General features: G+C 45.3%; 1 long non-coding RNA gene across 1 annotated transcript; it reads right to left on the bottom strand.

Annotated features, from left to right (window-relative positions):
- Positions 1-265: 265 nt before the first annotated feature.
- Positions 266-2040, bottom strand: LOC131926278 (uncharacterized). Its single transcript, XR_009383467.1, has 3 exons — positions 1877-2040; positions 1516-1614; positions 266-401 (listed from the first exon to the last, which is right to left on the bottom strand). It is a non-coding gene; the product is annotated as an uncharacterized LOC131926278 (long non-coding RNA).
- Positions 2041-15239: the final 13199 nt, after the last annotated feature.

The raw sequence follows: 15239 nt of genomic DNA, 5'->3' as shown, positions 1-15239 counted from the left end.
TACCAAAAGAACTAAGTTACAAATGACTCCACCAGGACTAGTTTGGGTGGGAATCCTACTTTCCACAAACCCAATTCTTTTTTTTTTTTAAATAGGAGCTCATTCAGACCCCATTTTCTTCTATAGACTTAAATGAAAACTATATGGAGCTGCCCTGAGGCCCAAGTTCCCTCCCCACACCCCACTTCCAGGAAAGGACTGTTTGCCTATTGTCTTAGTTAGTTAGGCTTCTGTTGCTGCGAAGAGACACCATGACCACGGCATCTCTTATAAAGGGAGATACTTAATTGGGGCTGGCTTACAGTGTTAGAGGTAGAATTCATTGTCTTCGTGGCAGGTAGCAAGGTAGCGTGCAGGCAGACATGGTGCTGGAGAGGTAGCTGAGAGTTCTACATCTTGATCTGCAGGCAGCAGAAGGAAACACTGTGTCCCACACTGGGCACAGACTGAGCATCTGAGGCCTCAAAGCCTGCCCCCACAGTAACACACTAACTCCAACAAGGCCACACCTCCTAATAGTACCACTCTCTATAGATTAAGCATTCAAACACATGAGTCTATGGGGGCCATACCTATTCAAACCACCACGCCTACCTTTTGTGGGGGAGAGATTAGACTGGCCCCTCCTCTACTTCTTCAATTTGGCCAAACTAAATCCATTGTCCATTATCAGTTTTTAGGGGGAAGTGGGGGTGGTGGTGAGACAGGCTTTCTCTGTATAGCCCTACCTGTCCTGGCACTCTCTTTGTAGACCAGGCTGGCCTTGAACTCAGAGATCCGCCTGCCTCTGCCTCCCAGAGCTGGGATTAAAAGCATGCATCACTACTACCCTAGACTGGACCCATCCATGATCAAGTTTTGTTTCCTAGTTTCTTTTAAAATATAAGAAAACCATGTGACAATTTTGACGACTCTTGGAACCAGGAACAACATTGTTGCTTTCTACAAGGGAGGTGCTGGGGCCACAAAGGCTGCTGCTGATCCAGGGGGTAGCCCAGACCCGTAGGGTTACAGAGTAGCCTCAAGTTACATGAAAGTACAAACCCACACCCTGTAGGCTTGGCACCCCTCACTTCTGACAAATAAGAGGATTTGCACTCTTACTGGAAACTCAGTATTTCTAAAGCTTTTGCCTATGTGGTCATTCTTAGAAATCCAAACTCAAAAGACAAATTCCCACAGGCACCTGCAGGTGTGTTGGCTTAGAGCCCCACTTGTAAATCCAGAAACCCAACACCTTCGGAAGGTTCAAGGTCATCTGGTTAAACTGCAAGACATTTGTTTAAAATATTCCTAATTTAAGACATTTTTCAAAGTGTTAATGTGCTGGTTCTGCATGCACCAGTACAGCATAAAGTTGTAGAAGGATTCTACAGTTCACAGTTCACAACCAATGACACAGAGACTTATTATTAACTATGAATGCTCGGCCTTAGCTTAGGCTTGTCCCACTAGCTCTTATAACTTAAATTAACCCATTTATATTAGTCTACATTTTGCCTCATGGCTTTTTACCTTTCTTTCATTATGTATGTCCGACTCTCTCCGTGTCTCCTTGACGTCTCTCTGTGCCTCAATTATCTCCTCTCCTTCCCCTGGCTGTGCCCGGAAGTTCTGCGTATCTCACAACATAAGGTCGATTAATTTAAGATAAAAACTCAACAGTCGATTACAGAGCAGCCAGGTAGCAGGGTTAAGCCTGCCCACTTTTCTGGGTTACTCAGAAAAAAAAAAAACCCACAACTCTTTTTTGCTTCATTTTATCTCTCTCTTGAGCAAATTTCCCTGACACTCTGGGCTTCCTCAGTCTCTGTGGCTCACTCCCTCACCAGCTCCACTATGTGACGACTTACAGTCAACCTGGCTGGGAACCCACCTTGGCCATAGCACAGTGGCTTCTCTTGGCATAAATCAGCACTGTATTTCTGATGCCTTCCTGTTAGAGAAACCAAGGTTCCCATCTCCACTGCCAAACGGGAAAGAAGAGTTCCATCCAGAGTAAAGCTCAGTGGCCGTGTGAAGTCTTCAGGAAGTAGGGAATTGGCACTGAGGCTCCTACAGAGCTGACCAGGGAAGCTCCCCCCTCTCAAGCGGCTCTAATTCTCAAGAGGGATTTTCTGGTAACCTATTCCACAGATTCAGAAACTGAGGGTGAGAGTGGGTACTAAGACCAAATGGCAGAGGGCTGCCCACCTCTAACCCAGAGGAGCCTCTCAGTTCCCAGGTGGCTTCATCACAAAAACAACATGTCTCAAGTCTCCATAAATCAGGGCCTGGACAGGCATTGGCCAACCATAGGCCGTACTCCTGGAACTGCTTGGCAGGGACATCAGCTCAGCTGGCTGCCAGGAGACTACAGGCCAGGGCTCAGTGCCAGCCTGGCCCCTGGACAAGGACAGCTTGGGTCCTAGTCTCCTTTGCTGTAAAATGAGACAGTTCATGCTCCAAGAGTGTCAAGACAGTCCTGGGCCCTGGGCAGACGGGCTTCTTTAAAGGTTTATTTTTATCATGTTTTAATTATGTGTATGTGTGAGAGAGAGAGAGAGTAGTACATGCATGCAAATGCACTGGCCCTTAGAGGCCAGAGGCATTGCATTGCCTGCAGCTGGAGTCGCAGGCAGTTGTGAGTCATTCCATATGAGTGCTGGGAACCAAATGTGACTCCTCTGTGAGAGCAATGTGCACTCTTAACCACTGCGCCATCTTCTCGGCCCCCGGATGAGGTATTTTAAAAGCTGGGTACTGTACACAGATGTCAACATTTACCCAGACTGAAGGTAACTGCTGGAAATGCATGGGCACCAACCGAAAAGGTGGAGGTGTTAGGTAGTTTCTGCTAACTCATAATACTCAATAGGGAAGCAGGATGACGAAGACAACTTTTTCAGGAAACTAATTATTGTAAACACAACCCTCTGCGGAGGCAAAAACTGTAACAGAAGTTCTTCTCAGTAGAGATTGGAACCCCAGGATGTGCTGAGACATGGCTTATAGAAATGACAGGATGGGGGGTATCCTTGGCAACCAACGCCACATCAGGCAAGACTGATGTTGCTCGTTATGCCTTCCCACAGCTAGCTGAGTATGAAGGTGACTCTCTTCTTAAAACGTGGAGAAGCCTTGCCCAACCACCATAGAGGTCAGAGTCAGGGTCTGGCTTGGAGCCAGATCTCGACAGCATCAGACGCTGGGCTAGTACCCAAGCCGTGGGGAAGCGGTTTGTGCAGCCACAACGGCCCTAGGTTTGAGTCTAGGCTCCTCCTCTCAGTGTGGGAGTGGCTGAATCTCAGTGCCCTGTGGAAATGGTGGCTTGGGCACCCTCTACACGGAGCCTGAGCAGTGATACCCAGAGCTGTCACCAGTATGTCCTCAGTGACTTCCATAGCATGCTGGAGAAAGAGAGAGGGAGGGTAACTACCCAGAGGAGGAGAGACACGGAGGCCAGAGTGAGCCTTCTGGGGCCCAGAGCAAGACACACACACACCTTGCAGAAGCCCAGCCAGGCTAATGGTTTTCTTGGTTTGTTTTTTTTTGTTTGTTTGTTTTTGTTTTTCAATGCAGGGTTTCTCTGTGTAGCCCAGGCTGTCTTAGAACTCACTCTGTAGACCAGGCCAGCCTCGAATTCAGAGATCCTCCTGCCCCTGTCTCCCTAGTGCTGAGATTAAAGGCATGCACCACCATTACCTGGCAAGATTGTAGTTTTAAATATTTAAATTTTATCCTTGTTAAGTTTGAGCCTTAAAAATTTGATTGTGCAGTGGTGGCGCACACCTTTAGTCCCAGCACTTGGGATGCAGAGGCAGGCGGATCTCTGTGAGTTTGAGGCCAGCCTGACTTACAGAGGGAGTTCCAGGACAGCCAGGACTACACAGAGAAACCCTGTCTCAAAAAAACCAGAAGAGCCAGGCGGTGGTGGCGCACGCCTTTAATCCCAGCACTCGGGAGGCAGAGCCAGGCAGATCTCTGTGAGTTCGAGGCCAGCCTGGGCTACCAAGTAAGTTCCAGGAAAGGCGCAAAGCTACACAGAGAAACCCTGTCTCGAAAAAAAAAAAAAAAAAAAAAAAAAAAAAGAAAAAAGAAAAGAAAAAAAAAACCCAAAAGAATAAAAATTGAATTGAAGATCCTTTAGCATCAAAATAAAACTTTAAACCATAAATACAGTTGACAGATTTATGAGAACCTTATTTTTCTGTTCCTTTCATAGTGAACCTTTATAGAATATCACAGTTTCTTGTATGACTCAGTTTATCCAAATAGCTAAAGCTTAACAAAGTTAATAAAGCCAGGTTTGAGGATTTAGCTCAGTGGTAGAGCGCTTGCCTAGCAAGCGCAAGGCCCTGGGTTCAGTCCTCAGCTCTGAAAAAAAAAAGTTAATAAAGACAAAGCGGTTAGACATACAGCTTTGAATCAGTTTCTACTAGCCTGACCAGACCTTAGAAAATAATCTTTATTTATCCAACATATATTGTTCCTTATCTAAAATTTTCTAGAAGCCTGGTGTTGAACACAGTGGTTAGACATACATCTCTAAGTCAGTTTCTGTTAACCTGAGTAGATCTTTATAATTTAGGAATTTATAAATCTTAATCATCAAATATACCTTATTCACCAAACTTTTTTATGTCCTGTTTTCCATGAACCTTGTTCATGGCTTTATTCTCCTCTGTTATTTTTTTGGTTTTGGTTTTGGTTTTTTGTTTTGTTTGGTTTGTTTTTTTTGGTTTTTTAAAACAAATTTTGTTTTTTGTTTGTTTGTTTGTTTGTTTGTTTAGATTTATTTATTATGTATACAGTGTTCTGTCTGCAGGCCAGAAGAGGGCACCAGATCTCATTACAGATGGTTGTGAGCCACCATGTGGTTGCTGGGAATTGAACTCAGGACCTCTGGAAGAACAGCCAGTGCTCTTAACCACTGAGCCATCTCTCCAGCCCTCTCATCTGTTATTTTTTACTCTCAAGACAAATATCATCATACAGCCAGGCAGCAATGGTGAACGCCTTTAATTGCAGCACTTGGGAGGCAGAGCCAAGCAGATCTCTGTGAGGCCAGCCTGGTCTACAGCAGGAGATCCAGGACAGGCACTAAAACTACACGGAGAAAACCAAAAACCAAAACCGAAACAAAACAAAAAAATCATCATACAAAACTCCATCCTAATCCAAAATATCTTGGAGGCCCTGCTGTTTCCTCCTTAGTCTGAAAAAAGGAGATATAAATGATAAGCAGAGGACTCAGTGGGACTAAGAAGTTTTATGGGTATTGCTTTATAGCACATGGCCATCTTAATCAAAATGGCATTGAAGTCACACGGCATGTCCTCTCTTTAGCATTAATAAAGATGGCTGCCAGCCACATGGTTGCTTCCATCCTGATGAAGTCATCCCCTTAGATGGCAGAGAGCCACATGGTTACTATTTACTCCAAAATGAGCCTGTCAGGCACACACCCTTTAAAAAAAAATCTATTTTCCTAAGCAAGAGTTGAATCCAAGTTACCTACAAGCACACTACGGATTTTTTTTAAATGATCAATTCCTTTTGTTACAAGCTTTAAGCTAACTTTTTTCTGTTACAGATTTTTCCAAAATTTTTTAAACTATACCCAATAAGTTTACAAAGCATGAGATACAGAAAGTTTACACAATATTTTTATAAATCTTGAGATAAAGTTTATATTTTAGCAAAAGTTTTAGAGATAGAAGAGAGAGGAATATTTAAAGAGTTAAATATTGGGGCTCAGGGAAAATGGGGAGGGACAACTATGGGGGACAGAGGGTTTGAGAACACTGGGAGAGCATGGCCCACAGAAGCAACTAAGCAAGGCTCATGGGGCTCACAGAGATTTGGGAGGAATGTTTAAACAAGCATGCTTGGGCCTAGAGAAGGAGAGCCATAACCAGCTCCAGAGCCAGCTCTATAAAGTAGAGCAGCATGTGACAATATTTAAATACTATCTGTTGTACCTGTGTCTCAAAACCCACAGAGACCACTAAGGAGCCAGTTTCCAATGCAAGCACACAAGGTCTTTTTATTGTCAGGTTTAAACCCGGACCACCACCCTATGCTCTGATGCAGTGGATGGAGGGAAATGTGGCGGTGGTGGTGGACTCAGGGGTAGGAGAATTTTTAAAGGAAAAAACAGCAAGTCGGGAGTTATATGCCTTGGCGTTTCAGGATTCGGTAAAGGGATATGGAGCAATGTGATTTTTTTGACACTATTGATTAAACTTTCTGTGCAAAACCACAACTTGCTGACAGGATATCATTTCTAGATATTTGGGTTGCCTTTTAGGGTGTGGGGAATTGGAGTTTCCTTTGGACATAATAATAAGGACAACCAGTCAGTTGGATCAGTGCCACCCTGGTGACCTCATTTTAACTTAGTTACTTCTGAAAAGGCTCTTTCTTCATGGAACATAGAGAGAGGCATATCATCTCAAACAGCAGAATAACATTCGTGTCTCAAACATGAATTGTTTATGTGATTCTAAAAGGTATCTTAAAGTAATATGTGTCTTAAACAACAAAGACATGGGAGGGGGGAGAAAAGTGCTAACAGGAGCTGGCTGTGAGCAGAAGCACTCAGGAGCCACCGACTGCCCTGGTCAGCTGGAGACCCTCATGGTTCCTTGTAACTGGAAGATTTCCTGTGTCCCACCTGGCCTGCAGCAGCTTAACCCATTTCTATTAATCTATGTTTTGCCACATGGCTGTGGCATTACTTGTCTGCTGGTGTGTTGCTCCATGGGCAGCAGGGTGACTTCTGCTCTGACTCCACCCTTCTTCATCATCTCTGGCTTCAGTTTGAATGTACCACCTAACCTTATCCTGCCTCGCCACTGGCCAAACAGCTTTATCAACCAATGAGAGCAACACACATTCACAGCATACAGAAAGACTATCCCACAGCACTTCCCGTTTTCTGGCTAATCAAAAGGGAAGGTTTTCATTTTAACATATTAAAATTATATATAACAAAACAGATACCAAGCAAGAATTATAGTTACAATATCTAGTCTATTTGTATTTGGCAAAATTAAAGAAAATATCATCTATCCTATTTTTGTGAGTCTAATGTTTTATATCTAATTTACCTTTTATCATAACTAAGGAAAACTATAATTTTAACTGTCTAGTCTTCAACTCCATCAAAGATCACAGAAGGATATAATGTTACCTGAGTAAACAGGAAGTGCATTGTAAGCAACTTCCAAAATTCTAGAAATGGCAGATACATCTGGCTGCCTGGACAGTCACCCAAAATTCCTCTGTAACATTGGGGCATCCATCTTCAGCCTACAGGCCTAGAGTCTCTGGCATATTTTTCAGTGAAGAAGGAAATTTGGAGGACCATTTCGCCTATTTTGGCAAAGTTCATCAGTCGCTTTTCTCTATGTCCTGCAGAATGTCTGGCAGTTTCTTTTGTGAACCTGAAGGGCCAGCTCACCCTGTTTTGGCGAAGTTCACTTTCCTATGGATCCTACATGTCCAGTTTATATAACATACTGTCAAGCAGTCCAGGTAAGAGCATTTTCTTGCCCAAATGGCAAGTTTGTAAGCAAACTCCATGAGTTTCTTTGATACCCATCATCCTCTTTGAAGTAATTGGTGCTGCCAGGAGCAGATGGACAATTTTCTCATTGTCCAGAAAAGTCTAAGTTCTTAAAACATTTTAAATGCCATATTCTGTAGGTCTTTAAAGTGTTTGAAGACTCACCTACCTAATTAAAATATATCTTTGTATACCTAGAAAACTTAACATGACTATAAATTTGATTATCATAGATGACTAATTATTAATCTGTATTACTTAATTATGCATTACAATTTTAAATGAGTTGCATAAACATAATACCTTAAACAAGAGCAGAAATAGACATACAGTATAACAAAATTGACCTTAAATTTGTATCAATAAACCAAATCCGGGGTTGGGGATTTAGCTCAGTGGTAGAGTGCTTGCCTAGCAAGCACACAGCCCTGGGTTTGGTCCTCAGCTCCAGGGGGGAAAATAAAAACAAAAAACTCAAATCCATATCAATGTAAAGTATTTTGAGATTAACAGTTGTTTCTTAGATCAAAGTAGATTCAGTAATCTATGGTTATGGTTTTTTTCCATCATTTCTATATCATATCCCCCTTTAAATAAAAACAAACATTTATAAACACTATTTGAAGAATTTGGGCATAGCTTCCCATACTACTTGCTGCTGATTGGAGGTACTAGTAATCTTATGGGGATCCTGGGAAAATTTAGAATTATTGTTAAATCTTGGCTGTAGTAGTCTGTAAGGCTGCATCATCTCAGCCAGTTGCCTTGAAGCTGTTCTGGATGTTGGATCATCTGAGCCTTGTTGATCAAACCATATTAGCCTAGAAGCAATCCACAGGTTCTCATCTTCTGTGGAAACAAAAGCAGAACCTCTTTTCCAAAGCAGCATATCCTTAGACCCAAATTTTGAAGTCAAGATACCTTTAAGATATATACGTTGGTTTAACTTAGCAGTCCCTATAATCAAATGTCTCTCTGAAGTTTAAAAAAAAAAAAAACCCAAAGACAACACAATAATATACAGTATCCAGACTCTCTGTGTATTTTCCATCTTTACATGGCTTATTATATTTTTTATTACTCTATTTCTTTTTTAAGGACTTTCTCTACCCTTTTTCTTTTCTCTCTCAAGCCTACATATATTTTTAAACATCTTGTAACCTGTTTAGAGGTTTGTTTGTTTTTTCATCTGAATCTGTCTTTATTGTCTATCTGTAATCCTTTTTTAACCAGGAAAGTTTTTAAACTGTTAATCTACGTGGCTGGGACGAAAGTGTGGCTTCGGCTGCTGGCTCCTCCCCACTCAGCTTTTCAACATGGCACAGGTAACAATGAGTCACACTTACCTCCCCAATTCTGGGAATTAGTATTAAATAGTGTGCAGCTGTGTTCTTAAGCCTGAGGCTGTGCTCTCAAGCCCACAGGCAGCAGCTGTGAGAAACCTCTCTGTACCACAGCCTGTGGGAGAGACTTTGGGAGACCACCATTTTGCTTAGCTCATGGCAGCTGGAGGCCAGCTCCATCTCACAGGTTGGGAGACACATCTCTGTGCTGCTGCTGCTGCTGGTATGAGACTGTGAGACCAGGAGGCCCAGTGTGGTTTCTTTTCTGTACGTTAAGAATCCTTTTTTGGGGGCTGGAGAGATGGCTCAGTGGTTAAGAGCACTGACTGTTCCTCCAGAGGTCCTGAGTTCAACTCCCAGCAATCACATGGTGGCTCTCAACCATCTGTAATGAGATCTGGCTCTTATAATAAATAGCTAAATCTTAAAAATAAAAAAAATAAAAAAAAAAGAATCCTTTTTAAGGGGTTGGGGATTTAGCTCAGTGGTAGAGTGCTTGCCTAGCAAGTGCAAGGCCCTGGGTTTGGTCCTCAGCTCTGGAAAAAAACAAAGAAGAATCCTTTTTAAGCTTTATCAGGTCTTTGTGGATTAATGCCCAGTGGTGAGCACCTTTCTTCATCTCTGTCTTCAGTTTGAACATACCGCTTAGCCTTATTCTGCCTCGCCATTGGCCAAACAGCTTTATTTATCAACCGATGAGAGCAACACATATTCACAGCATACAGAAAGACCATCCCCCAGCACTTCCCTTCTTCCATGCCACTGCCACCCTTGAGACTCAGCCTCTGCTGCCTCCTGGGGATGAGTCAAAGGAACTGGGGACCTGGAAGCAAAGCGAAGACAAGAATACTAACAGTAACAACAGCAAACAAAGGAGTGTTTCAACCACCCCCACCCCAGGGAACTCCCTGCCTAAGGGAGAGCCACATCCCTCCAACCCAGGAAGTCAGTGGTGATGTGACAACAGCTAATATTTAATGGAGGCTCTCAATGCAGCCCCAAGAGAATGTCTGTGGGTGTCACAGATGAGGGTACTCAGGTTTCACAGGGTGGGACTGACCTATAGAGCTTGTTTGCTCAGTGGTCACACTCCTCTCCCCCCCCCACAACCCCTACCCCCATAACAACTGAAATGAAAGCTAAGAGTAGGAAGGGTCACCCACCTGCCACCTCCCTGCCTCCGGGTATTTTGGCTAGAGAGGCTACTAGTTGAATAGGAGGTGCTGGGGCTTAAGCCCCCACAGGGCAAGGCTGGCCCGGACCACCCCCAAACACGGGACCAAGGCTGACTCCTAGTGGGTGAGCAGGAGGCCAGTGTGTGCATGGAGCCCTTTCCAGGCTCTTCCTTCCCAGGGTCTGTATGTACTCTCTTGGCTTTGTGTGCAAAATGGCCAGATTCCTACACGCCTCCCTCTCTATTTCCTGGCCTTTAACTGTGGCCTGTTGTTTGGACTCTGCAGAAACAAGGATCTGAATTCCTACCCTGCAGCCCTTCAGAATTGGGAGGTCACGTGAGAAGGAGAGAGGGGGACCCCAACTCTGTCCCTGGCAAGAGGCCTGAGCACACAGCATCCCTCCTCATTCCAGACTTTCTTAGCACACTGTGGCATGAAGGTGGCTGACTGTGGCAGAGGAAGGCCCTCCCTGGGGCCCAGCAGGGTAAAGTGAGCATGCTGGGAGCCCTACAAAGCTAGGTATCTATAATTGAGTTCTCATTAATAACACAGCAGGCGACCTGCAGAGAGCAACACTTGCCCACCGTGACCTGCCAGTGTTTATTTTAGAATCCAAGTAACCAAGAGGTCACGGTCCCAATAAAATCTCCAAATGCTTGTTATGACGGAGATGGAGTTTGCGTTCGGAAGCTTCCTGTAGACCAATGGCCTGCAAAACCTGGCACCCCTCTGCTTCTCCAGACAGCAAATACCTGGGCTTGACTGGTTGTTTGTCTGGTTTCCCCTGCTGTAATCAATGGAGCTCAGGCAGGTGCCAGCTTGTGTGCCCTACTGAAGACCAGTCCTTCCAAGGCCCTGGATTCGTGCCTCACCCCGTGCTTGCAGTCACTGAGCATTAAGCTGGCCCTGGAGCCAGACCCCTCCCAGCAAGGCTCAGCTGCCTTAAGAGATCCCATACCTCAGACCGTCTGATAAGCAGACAGGTCAGAGCCTGCACATTCCCATTGTCCTGGGGTTGGTGAACGTCACCCTGACCGAATGGTTAGGAAGAGTTCTGGGGTGCTCTCCACCCACCTGCCTCCTTCCCTATCTGCACAGTCCCCGTCAGCAGTCACTGAGAGGTTAAATGTCTCCCTTCCCCAGGGCCAGGCTAGAATTTATGTACACTTTGAAGAACAGTTTTGGGATGGTGTTACAACTTATTACAAATTAATCAAAATTAAACTTACTCGGGGAATGTTCAAAACCCTTGGAGACTATTTTGCAGCAATTTAAAAACAATCTCATGGCGCTGCAATGCTAATTATAAATAATTATCTACTGAGAGAATCCACACTGTCCTACTGGTTTGAATTTCTGTGGGTGCCCACAATTAGAAGTTGGAATCTCCAGACATCTGCTAAAAGGGTGCCAGCCAACCTCAGTCTCCCCACTGGTCCCCACCCCTGTAAGTGATAAAAACTTACAACTCCATCCTTTTTGTTTACCTCAGCAGATTCTTTGCCTCCCCACCGCCCCTCTGCCCCCACCCCTGGGTTCTTGTTTCATCTGACTGGCTAGGAAGCAGTGGACACCTTCCTTAGATCTGTAATCTGTCACCGACATGGGCCAGAATTTACATCCTGGTCCCCGAGCTGACTGTGTTTCTACTGGCAGGTTCCTTCACCTCTCTGGCCCTCAGTTTCCTCTCTTCAGATGGAAAAAATCATAGTGTCTATGTCTTAGCCGTGTGCTGAGGTGGGGGATGAGCACTTGACACGCCCGTGCTTAGCCCCTGCTGTGCCGGAAGCTCTTAGGATAACTAACCACCAGGCCTGGGTGAGGCTGGCCTTGGGCTCTGCCTGTGTGGTCAGGGGTTGCTCTGTGATCTCAATGACTTACTCATCCAACTCTGAGGCTGTGGTCTCCATGCCAGTCCAACAGCAAGACCACAGAGCAGCCATGTGTAACTGACAAGCATGGAGGAAGGGGTGTCCTCTGGGTAGCTCAGGTGCGAGAGCCACTGTGATAAAGGGTTCACTTTAAAGAACAATGAAAATGAACTCAGGTCACAGTGAAATGAGGAAAACGTGTTTGCTAAAACCCGACCAGACCTCAGACTAAAATTGGGGAATTGAGGTCAGCCTGACCCTCCAACACGCCTAGTAGTTAGAGGAACCACACATTACTCATCTGTCATTGTCCTGCTTCTGCACCCACAAGGTATCCTCTTCCCCTCCTTGACCAAACAGTGACCGCCAATGCATCTGTGTCGGCGCCAAGTACCCAGCTCGTAGTCTTTGCTTTTATAACGCCCCTGCTCGCTCAGCTCAGGGACTGCCTCTGGACTTGTAGTCACAGGAGTGTGTGTGTGCCCCCAGCCAGGTCTGTGGGGGTCAATAAAACCTCCAAACTCATAAAGAGCTCGCCCTGGTCTCCTCTTGAGTGAGAACAGCTGGTCATAACAACAGGTTGTGTAAGAAGAAAAGCGAACTGAAGAGTCTGCCTGTCTCCTCCAAATGGATCGGGGACGGTTCAAAGCCCCTTCACATTCTACCACAATTTGTTCTGGTTTGATGTTGCCATTGTGTGGGGTGGGGTCTCCTGGAACCATGGATTTGAGCTCCTCGTCCCTTATCTTCACCTCCCAAGTGCTGGGGGTACAGGTGTGTGCCACTACACCTGCTTTAATCCGTGCTGAGGATGGAACCCAGGTCCACTCTGAAACCAAGCCGCATCACCAGCCACTGGCCCCTTGCTGCGGCTGCTGCTTCAGGCTGCTTGGTCTTAGCTTGACAGAAAAACAGCACAGCTTCCTGCAAGGACCTCCTGCCATAACCTCAGTGCCCAGAGAATGTCTCCTGTCATAACAGAAATCATGTCAGAAACAGGGTTTGTTTTCCAGAACTTCGGGTGCAAAGAATGTATATATGCAAATTACCTCCAGCTAAATGAGATCAGGGTTATTACCTGTTTAATACTTTCTTTCTTAAAGAACATTAATTTAATTAAGTCACTTGTAGAATTAGAGGAGTCCCAGTAGAAGTGAGAAGTGCGCATTTCCCCCACAGTCCAAATTTGTCCAGGGCTTGTATTACAAACACATTTTTAAAAATTGCAGTATTAAGGGGACTGGAGAGATGGCTCAGTGGTTAAGAGCACTGGCTGCTCTTACAGAGGACTGGTGTTTAATTCCCAGCACCCACATGGCAGCTCCCAACTGTCTGTAATTCCAGTTCCAGAGTAGCCAACACCCTCACACAGACATATATGCAGGCAAAACAATACACATAAATAAAAAAATTAATTGGGCTGGGAGGTGGTAGTGCATGCATTTAATCCCAGCACTCAGGAGGCAGAGCCAAGTGGATCTCTGTGAGTTTGAGGCCAGCCTGGGCTACAGAGCAAGTTTCAGGACAGCCAGGGCTATACAGAGAAACCCTGTCTCGAAAAACCAAAAAAAAAAAAAAATTAATTGGTTGATTAATTTTAAAAATTGCAGTATTGGAGATTGATTATGAGACCTCATGCATGCCAGGCAAGTGCTCTACCATGGATCTACATACCATCCCCAGCCCTTTTTTAATTTTTCATTTTGGGACAGTCTCTGCCTAGGCTGGCCTTGAACACAATCTAGCTCAGGGTGCTCTAAGAGACCCAAACAGAAATAATCTACCTTGCAAGTTAATGGGAGACCAAAACAGGAAAAATAGACCTTGCAGGTTAAGGGTTCTGTTTGCAGTTAAGACAGTAAAGAATAAGTTCCTGTTTGTACTGTGTTAAGTCTTGCAAGTCAAGGTTTTTATCTGTAATGAAGAAAATGTTTCTGTTTGTCCTGCGTCAAATCCTGGTTAAAGAGTAAGTTTCTTCTTGTCCTATGTTAAGTCTTGCAAGTTAGTTTCTACTTGTAATTAAGAAGTTCCTGTTTGCCCTGGGATAAAGTCCTAATTAAAGCATAAGTCCGTTTGTCCTGTACTAAGTCCTTGCAAAGTAAGTTTTCTATTTGTAAGTAGGAGTAAGTTCCTGTTTCTTAGATCTGCTTGGAACCGCTAGGGACCCCATTCACATGACATCCATCCTTGCCCCTGTTCCCGCCCTTCCATTATATCTTCCTAACAATGTATAACGGCCAACTCTCTCCACCCTGTGAACATCTTATCTCTCCTGTGAAAGGGACTCGAAGAGGCCAGCAGCTGCTGCTCTCTCTCAAATCCCAACTTGGGGTGAGACAACCGACTGGCCAGTTCCAGGTGCACCCCAAAACACAGCTTGCTTTAATTGGACAATAGTGATCAATTTGGTCTTTTCTCCTCCAATTCTCAGTTCTAGAGTAGGGATTCCAGGCCTGCCCACTAGACCTGGGAAACCTGGATTGTTTGGGATGGGATGGAGGAGGACTGAGGACTTTGCCTTAACCCAGGTGCAGAAATCACTGTGTCTACAAGGCCCTCTTCCTAGGGATGCTGCTCACCTGCCATGGTGGCTCTGATGGTGCCTACTGGAGGAAAAAGGCTCTGATGTCCCTGCCTGGGTCCTGGCCAAGCCTAGTGAGGAGGTCAGCTGTTTCCGGGGTTGGCCAACAGGCAGAAGAACATCCCAAGACCTCCCCCAAAGGCGCCATCTCAGTGGGGACATGGTTTCAGACTGCAGACCCCCTCCCTGTTTCAAGTTGATCTTAGATCTGGCCACATCTGCAGGTACTGAAGGTAGGCCCACCATGCACACCACAGCAGCTGACAAGCAGGATTAAGCCTTCCTGGGGCTGGGCCTGCCTTCACTAGGTACAAGTAACATGGGTGCTCTGGGGAAAGGCAGAACACATGAGGGCCAGAAACCCCAAGGATGACTAAGAGTAAGGGGGACTGACTCGTCCTCTGCTCTTGGCTCTTCGCCAAGCATCTTTGTGTTAGCTCCATGATGCTGTGAGTGAGGTAGAGAAACTTCACTCATGGTTCTAGAGGCAGGAAGCCCAAGAGTATCATTCCACCTACAGCACAGGCCAACAGCCATGAGCACCTGCACAGCACAGACCCTCCCCATGGCTCCAGCCTGGCACGTGCTTTCGGGGCCCCGCCCACTTGCGTTTGCAGCTGTCTCGGTCTCTGTCCATCAGTGTAAAAACCATGTGACAGGAAACACAGCACTCGGGCCTACAATGAGGGATTCCCAGACCCTGGTAGGGCATTCTCT

The sequence above is a fragment of the Peromyscus eremicus genome, chromosome 16_21, assembly GCF_949786415.1.
Source record: "Peromyscus eremicus chromosome 16_21, PerEre_H2_v1, whole genome shotgun sequence".
In the NCBI taxonomy this organism is placed as follows: domain Eukaryota; kingdom Metazoa; phylum Chordata; class Mammalia; order Rodentia; family Cricetidae; genus Peromyscus; species Peromyscus eremicus.
Note: the sequence above shows the minus strand (reverse complement) of the source record. Positions and strands in the feature narration are given on the sequence as shown.